The sequence below is a fragment of the Balaenoptera borealis genome, assembly GCF_965194805.1.
Source record: "Balaenoptera borealis genome assembly, chromosome: 11".
Lineage (NCBI taxonomy): Eukaryota > Metazoa > Chordata > Mammalia > Artiodactyla > Balaenopteridae > Balaenoptera > Balaenoptera borealis.
This window is the reverse complement of record NC_138868.1, coordinates 111,673,674-111,681,507: the sequence shown is the minus strand read 5'-3', so window position 1 is coordinate 111,681,507 and position 7,834 is coordinate 111,673,674. Positions and strand designations below refer to the sequence as shown.

The following is a 7,834-nucleotide window of genomic DNA, read 5'->3' as shown; positions in this document are numbered from 1 at the left end:
GGCTGGTTGCTTGGTGTCTGCTGTTTATTCGTCTCTTCCCACTTAACTTCTGTTCCCGCCAGGCCCATCTGGCTCCCTGGGACCTGTCTTTCCCGCGGGTGCCCCCCTGCCCCGCTGTCCTCCTCCACCGCTTCCCTCCCAGGGCCTGGCTCTCCCCTCTGGGCCACCGAGGGAGCCCTTGACCTTGGGTGTGGGGGCAGTGAGGGGCATCGGTGTCCCTGCAGTGTTCAGGCCACCCTTGGGGAGGGAGGTTGAGATGGGTGGTGGGGGGTAGCATGGGAGGGGCCTGGACGGGGGAGGGGGCTGGGGCTGGTGGGAACCCCGCCTTCCCTGGTCATTCTGAGCGTCCTTCGCATCAAGGGCTTTGCTGGGCTGCGGAGGGGCCGGGCTGTGGGTGGAACGCCGTGTAGATACTGCCCTCGTCCCGAAGCAGGGGTAGGAAAGTGACCGTGAGTAGCAGCAGGAGAGCATGAGGCCAGGGAAGCCCCAAGGTTCTTCTGACCCAGAGCCTGGGGTGGACCCCAGCCCTTCCTGCTGAGCGGGGCCGTGGCAGTCTGGTGGTTTGGGTAAAAGGAAAATCGGTGGCAGCGAGAAGCCTCCCCTCGGCCAGCAGATCAGTCCCGCCCCGGCCCATCGCCCCCGAGTCATTGCCCCTCCCCTGGCCTCCTGCCTGCTTGCACACCCACACACACATTGCACACACTCAGCCCCAGAGCGCATCTCCCGGGTGAGATGTGGCGGCTTCTGGCTCCACCGGGACCCGTGAGGGGCTGGCGGAGCCTGAAGGAGGGTGGAGAGGAGGAGACGGAGCCCCGCAGGGCAGGGACTGGGCCGCTGCTCCGGGCTGCGCGGGGCCCGAGTCAGCAAGGACCCTCTGCAGGCTCCGTGGACGCATCTGCTCGCCTCGGGGGCTGCGGGGCGTGGCGGCCGGGCCTTGCCGGGTGCTGCTGCGTCTGCCCGCTCCGCCGGCTCCTGGCCCCTCCCTCGGCCCCCATTCCTCTCCCCCTCCTTCCTCCTGAGCCTCCTTGTTCCTGCCTCTCCCCCATCCCTGTCCAGCCACGTCCACCCGTGCCACAGTCCCAGCCTTCCCCCCCTCGGCCTTCGTCCATCCAGTTTCTTCTCGCGTCTCTGCTGTTTCTCCCGTGTTCAGATTCTCTCCATCATACATATTCAGTGGCTCCTTGAAAATCCACCTAGATTATTCTCAGTGCTAACAGCCTGGATCTGCTTCAGGAATGAAGAATAACACTTCTCACGCTGTAATTCTGCGTCCCTGTCTCCGACCCTGGCCTGCGTTAACTGCCTGGCAAGTGCTGGCGAGGCCGCCTACCCTCTCGGTGCCTCCTCCAGCGTGAGGCCTGTGCTGCACGGCGAGGACCAGCAGGACACGAGGTCAGGGGACACGAAGCCCCACGCCTCGGGGACAGGTTCCCGTGGAAGGGATTTGAGGAGTTCAGGCCTAGAAATTCACGTAGGCTCCAAGCATCTGACCCTTTGGTGATTGACAATCCTTTTACACCTGCCCTATTGCACACCCCTTACAACTCGTGTGGGAGGTTCAGAAACGGAGGAACTGCGGCTCCGGGCCGGGAGTTGCTCCACCAGCACCTGCAGTGCTGGACCAACAGCTGGGCTTGGGATTCCAGCCCTTGGCCACGGCCGCTGAATGAACAGAGAGATCCGGAAAGATGTGGGGAGTGGCCATTGAGGGAGGAGGGCCTGAGACGCTGCACCCCGGCCCCCGGGGGGAGGGCGGGGAGGAGGGGGGAAGCAGGCCCGGCGGGGCCACAAGCGCGGGAGGCGGGGCGGGGCTCACGGTCCCCCAGCCCCCCGGTTTCCGGCTCCTTTCTCTGCCCAACCTTCATGGCACCTGCCCGTCTTCCCCCATCCTTGGGGTCCGGCCCCCACCTCTGCTCCCTTTCTTTTCCACCTTTCCCATTCCTCACCTCTCTTTGCCCCTGACCACCTCCTCGTAAGCTGCCTGGCCTTCGTCTCTCAGTGACAACGTGGCCAGTGCAGCCTCAAGGTGGCTGGACCGACCCTCCTTTATGAACCCCGTGGGCAGTCAGAGTGGACCACATCCCTCCTCCACAGCTCCTGACTCTGGGCTAAACTCCCAGGGTGGGGCCCGTGCACCCCTCTTTATGAGCCCTGGCACCCAGCTGACGGGCACCCGGCCACACGGACTCACCTCGAGGCCGGTCGTGGGGCCTCGGGCAGCTGTGGTGCAAGCAGACCTCCTTTTCTCCAGGGAAGGCTCCCGCCACCCCCTCCTGCCCACACAGCCAGCCTCCGATACCCAAAGAGGACGGTTCCGCCCCGAGACGCCTACCTCGGTTTTACATGGGACTCCTGGGCCAATGTCCTAATGTTTTATTAAACTTTCTTTTATTTCTGTCTGGAAAAGAAAAACAAATCTAACAAACCCTTCAACACCCACTCTGTTTCAAACACTCTGTCCCACCGAAGAGGTTCCATCGGTGTGGTCCTCAGGTGGGGGGGAGCAGTCACGCCCTGCGGCTCCCTTTCATCACACCTCCTTCCCTGCTGACACCCCCCCCGGCTCTCGTGCCCCGAGCCCTGGTCTCCCGTGCAGTGTGAGGAGGTGCAGGGAGAGCTTGGGCTCGGGGTCTCCGGGCCCCCTGCCCTGGGGCTGCAGGTGGTGTCGGTTTTAGGAGAGCAGTGAGCTGGGGCCCCTCGGATTCCCCCGGGAGATTCCCCGGGGCGCAGCTGGTGCCGGGAGAGCTCAGTGAGCCCAGCTCGGCCCGGCTGGTCCAGCTGTGAGGTCTGAGGCGCTCATGAGCCTCTCTGAGCTCAGGTCCTTATCTGTGAGGAAGCAGCAGTAATAATCCTGCGTTGCCGCGTTGCCGAGAAGATTAAATGAAGAAGCAGGAGTGCAAGCATTGGGTGCATGCACAGAGCTCTAGAGACGTAGGCATGGAGTGCCGAGGCGTCGGCACCGCACGGGGAAGACGGGCAGCCCCTGCCCTCGGGGAGGCTCAGCGAGGAGCACCGATGCCCGGGGCCTCCGGAGAGGCCGGCGACCTCACTGCCTACGCCAGCTCCGTCAGCGTCCCGTCATCTGCCTGGACGGGCACGGCCGGCACATCACCATCTTCAGACCCTCGCCTCTGGTGCCAGAGATGCGGGAACTAGGTCAGCCCATCCAGGCCGGAGGTGAGGCCCCGGCAAGAGAGAAGCCTGATCTCCTGCCTGGATGAGAAGGCAGGAGGTGGGCACAGAAAACATGATCTCACTGTAAAACTGACAAATACCATTGGTGCGGGAAACAGCAGAGGCACTGAGGAACTCTTTGTCCTTCCGCGGTCTGTGCTGTATTCTTGGGGAACCACAAGTCCTCCCGAGAGCCCTTGTCGGCTTGGATCACACGTCTGCACCCAGCCTCGCGGACACGTCCACTTAATACAGGTTACTTGACTGAGTGACTGGGAAAGAGCAGGGACAAAGAGGAGAGAGCTGAGCTGCTTTATATAATCCGTTGTGCAGAAGGCCCGAGCTTCCCGGCTTTTGTGCTGACTGGGGCACAATTTAAATACGACTTCCTGCCTCAAAAGAAATCATAGCACCAACAAACCAAATGCCTTGCACGCTTTGCATTTTGGCAGGTTTGCATAGGACAGGGGCACCTGGCTTCTGGGGGCGGAGGCATCGCTGGGTTGGGAGGGGGCCGAGGAGCTGCAGAGCTCGGAGGACAGTGCAGAGTGTTAGGATGGGCCAGCGAGTCCGGAGACTACAGGAGAGGAAGCCGAGGCCCAGATGCTCAGGATCACCCAGCTTGTTGGTGGCAGAAGTGGGAACAGCACAAAGATCTTCTGACCCCCAATCTTGAGCTCTTCCCACGATTGCAAGCTGCCGCCTAAGAAATAACTCCAAAAGGGGACATGACTCCAGAGACAGGCTGAGCTTGGTCAGCTTCTGGCACAGAAGGCGTCCATCCCCGAGAGAGGGGTACTGAGGACACCCTGAGATCCTGCCGTGGCCTGCAGATGTGAGGGCTTCCCAAGGAAGCAGAGATACAGAGGAAAGTTTGGAGATGCACAGCCTGCAGCTTGGGGCAGAGACCCCGTCTCCAGGCTTCCCCGATGACCCTCCTTTGTACTCAGGCTTGGTGAGGACCCCAGTCTCCACCTCTGCTGTGGTCGGAGAGGGGGATGGGGTGAGAGCCTTGCTCTGGCTTCTGCTTGTTGGCTGTGCCTCCTGGTCTCCTGCTTGGATGGAGCCAGGAGGGTAAGAAGAACGGAAAGAGAAATAAAAGTAGCTGGAGGATGAAGGATGCCCATCTGCCATGTGGTGATGGGGCCCGAGGAGGAAGAAGGCTATGTAGGCTCCCAGCTAAGAGGCTGAATCGGGGCTCCCTGGTGTCCACAGGCCCGAGGAGCAGCCCCTGCTTGTGGGAGGTCAGAGAATAGAACAGAAAGCTGACAGACTTGGAGGCAGTTAAATCCGGGCTGAGGTCCTGCTGCTCTGGGTCACATCGCCGTCCTCTCTGAGCTCTCTCCATAACACGGGCAGCACTACCAACCTTAAAGGGTTCGAGTGAAGATTCAACAATACGGTTCCAGCCCAGCTCCTGTGAAGCACCTCCACTCAGAGCACAGAAACCAGCACCACGCCCATGATCCTGGGCTACTGGGACATCCGCGGGCTGGTGCACGCCGCCCGCCTGCTCCCAGAGTACACAGGCTCGAACCATGAGGAGAAGAAGTACACGATGGGGGACGCTCCCGACTGTGACAGAAGCCAGCGGCTGAGAGAAAAATCCAAGCTGGGCCTGGACTTCCCCAATCTGCCCTACTCAATTGACGCGGCTCCTGAGCTCACCCAGAGCAACGCCGTCCTTCGCAAGCACAACCTGCGGCGAGACAGAGCAAGAGAAGATTCGCGTGGACGTATTGGAGAACCAGGTTATGGATGTCCGCTTGTACATGGCCAGGATCTGCTACAGCTCTGACTTTCAGAAACTGAAGCCTGCATACCTGAAGGAGACCCCTGAAAAGATGAGGCTCTTCTCAGGTTTTCTGGGGAAGAGGCCTTGGTTTGCAGGGAACAAGCTCACCTATGTGGATGTCCTGGCTATAACATCCTGATGTGCGCTGCACGTGTGAGCCCGAGTGCCTGGATGAATTCCCAAACCTGAAAGACTTCATTTCCCCTTTTGAGGGCCTGAAGAAGACCTCTGCCTACATGAAGTCCACTCACTTGCTTCCAGGCCCTCTGTTTCTGAAGATTGCTATGTGGGGCAACAAGTAGTGCCCTGTAACCAGGAGATGGTGCCCTGCAAAACAGCTGGATTTCCCTGCACCCAGAACCATCTGTCTTTTTCTTTCTCCTTCTATTCACTTTAGATGCCTTCTTGGCCCCCTTATCTCCCTCCCAACTCCCTTTTCATCTATCCTTTAAAGCTTCAGTCCCCACTTTTCTTCAGCAAAGTTCCTCCCCGCCCCACATTGTTCCTCCTGCACTAAAGACAACCAGATGACCCTTCCCTTCCATGGTTGCTTCTGCTATGAGGAGCCCAGCAAGAACCCTGGCCCACAGAGCTCGCTCTGAGCTCCTAGCCCTGCCCTGAAGACCGGAACTGGCCTGGTGTGCAGGCCCTGCTTCCCGGTGTGGTTCCGGCCCAGCCCTGTCTGGACCCCAGTAAAGCTTTAATCATACCTGCAGGAAAAAAAAAAAAAGATTCAACAATAAATGTACTAGAATCCCTGGAGCGTAGTAGGTGCTTCTAACTGCTAGTTCCCTTCCTCTCATGATCCCAGCCAGCCCAGTGTCCTCGCTTTGCCCTCCAAGCTTCTGAGAGCAGAGACCAGGTGACGTCCTCCAGGTGCCCCAGTTGTTCTGGCAGCGGGGGGTCCAGTGACTCCTGTCCAGGATCTTCTTCCTGTGGAGCTTCCTGGAGTCACCACCAGGCACCAGAGACCTGGTCACAGACTCTCGGACACGTGTCTTAAAGACAATGATGCCAAGTGATCGCACAGCAGATCCCGGGGTTCAGGAGAAATGTAACTGTTGGTCTAAAGCCACATGTCAGGGCTTCCCTGGTGGCACAGTGGTTGAGAATCTGCCTGTCAATGCAGGGGACACGGGTTCGAGCCCTGGTCTGGGAAGATCCCACATGCCGTGGAGTAACTAGGCCCGTGAGCCACAACTACTGAGCCTGCACGTCTGGAGCCTGTGCTCCGCAACAAGAGAGGCCACGATAGTGAGAGGCCCGCGCACCGCGATGAAGAGTGGCCCCCACTTGCCGCAACTGGAGAGAGCCCTCGCACAGAAACAAAGACCCAACACAGCCAAAAGAAAATAAATATATAAATCAATTAATTAAAAAAAAATTATAAAAGAGGACCTGTTTCTTTCTGTTAAAAAAAATAAAAAATAAAAATAAAGCCACACGTCACCAATGCACAGCGAGGGGGCACTTTGGCCGCGAGGGCCCTGAACCCCAGACCAGCTCAGAGGGGCCTGCTCTTGTCTGGAGAGGTGAACAGGTCATAGCCTCGCAGCCTTGGTCCCTCTGCCACCTGCTGGCACATCAGTAAGAGATGGATCTGCAGGCAGACAGACGTCAGTTCAAATCTCAGCTTTATTACCTTCTGGCTGCACGACGTGGGCAGGTGGCTTGACATCCCTAAGGCCAGCTCTCTTGTCTCAAAAGGAGGACGATGGCTCACTCGGAAGGCAGCCTCCAAGAGCAAGCTGCGAGAGGCATACCATTTAATCACCACCCAGTGGGGATGACTGGACAGTGCTTCAGGTGATGGTGGTGTTAAGTGGCCCGACAACCAGACCAGTGACTGGTGGCCTGACACGGTACTTCACTAACCTCTGACCTCATCTGTCCCTTTGTCTCGCTTAAATCAGACCCAGTGCCATCAAGTCCTGATCTCTTGACGCCTCCTGTCAGCCTGACCCTCCGTGGTCCCCGCATCTTCTGAGTGGCCCTGCTGGAAGAGATCCATCCCACCTGGCCGCTGGCTCACCTGGGGCACAGCAGGTAGGTCTCCCTCCTAGGGTGACTCCTTGGGCCAGGAGCCAGCGGTCCCCGGCAGGAGGGGGCCGGGGCCCCTGGAAGAGGGATGAGCATCCTGCTTCTGGGGTTGGGCCTCCGCTTGGGAGCTGGCGCAGGCCCGTCACCAGTCACTTGGGCTCCCAGGGAGCCTGCCGTGTGGGGTGTGTGACCAGCCCTTTGCCCTCTGTGCCCCTGGCCCGCATCCGGCAGACCCGTTCACACCGCAGTCAGCCACTTAGGGAGAAGAAAGAACAGGGGGAGCTGGAGAAATCTGTCCAGACCCCGATGAATAGCTTCCCAAGCCTGCCAGTTGCCATGGCAGCCAGCTGGGAGCACCGTTTCCAGGGCCCGAGGCGCTCAGACCTGCATAAGGGGCAGCTCTGCTGGGCTGCTGCCCACTCACCTCCCCCACCCAGCCTCCTGGCTCCTTAGCAACTGCCGTCACCAGCGCCATCGCAACCACCGCTGCAGCTTCTGCACTGGCGGCTGGGCGTGGGGGTGGGGCACTGTCCAGGGATGCTCTCGGGGGGAGCCAGGAAGTGCATGGCCGGCAGAGCCGAGGTGCTTATGAGCTTGGGAGGGGAAAGCCACGGCCAGCTTTGCTGCCACGGCCCCGGGATCCTTCCTGACTACATGGAAAAGCAGCTCGAAATCTTGGGGTCAGATGATCACCCCTGATTTCTAAGAACACGTTTGTGTATCTCTGTGTATGTGGAGTTTTCTGAGAAAGAGTTTATAGTTTTTATCCAACTCTCAAAGAAGACTAAGATCCCCAGTAGGTAAGAGCCGCAATTACGGAGGCTT

At 59.3% G+C, this 7,834-nt stretch overlaps 1 pseudogene across 1 annotated transcript; it reads left to right on the top strand.

The window, feature by feature from the left end:
- The first annotated feature begins 2,036 nt into the window (after nt 1–2,036).
- Nucleotides 2,037–7,172, top strand: LOC309605926 (glutathione S-transferase Mu 1 pseudogene; annotated as a pseudogene). The gene has a single exon. The product of its transcript is annotated as a glutathione S-transferase Mu 1 pseudogene (transcript).
- Nucleotides 7,173–7,834: the final 662 nt, after the last annotated feature.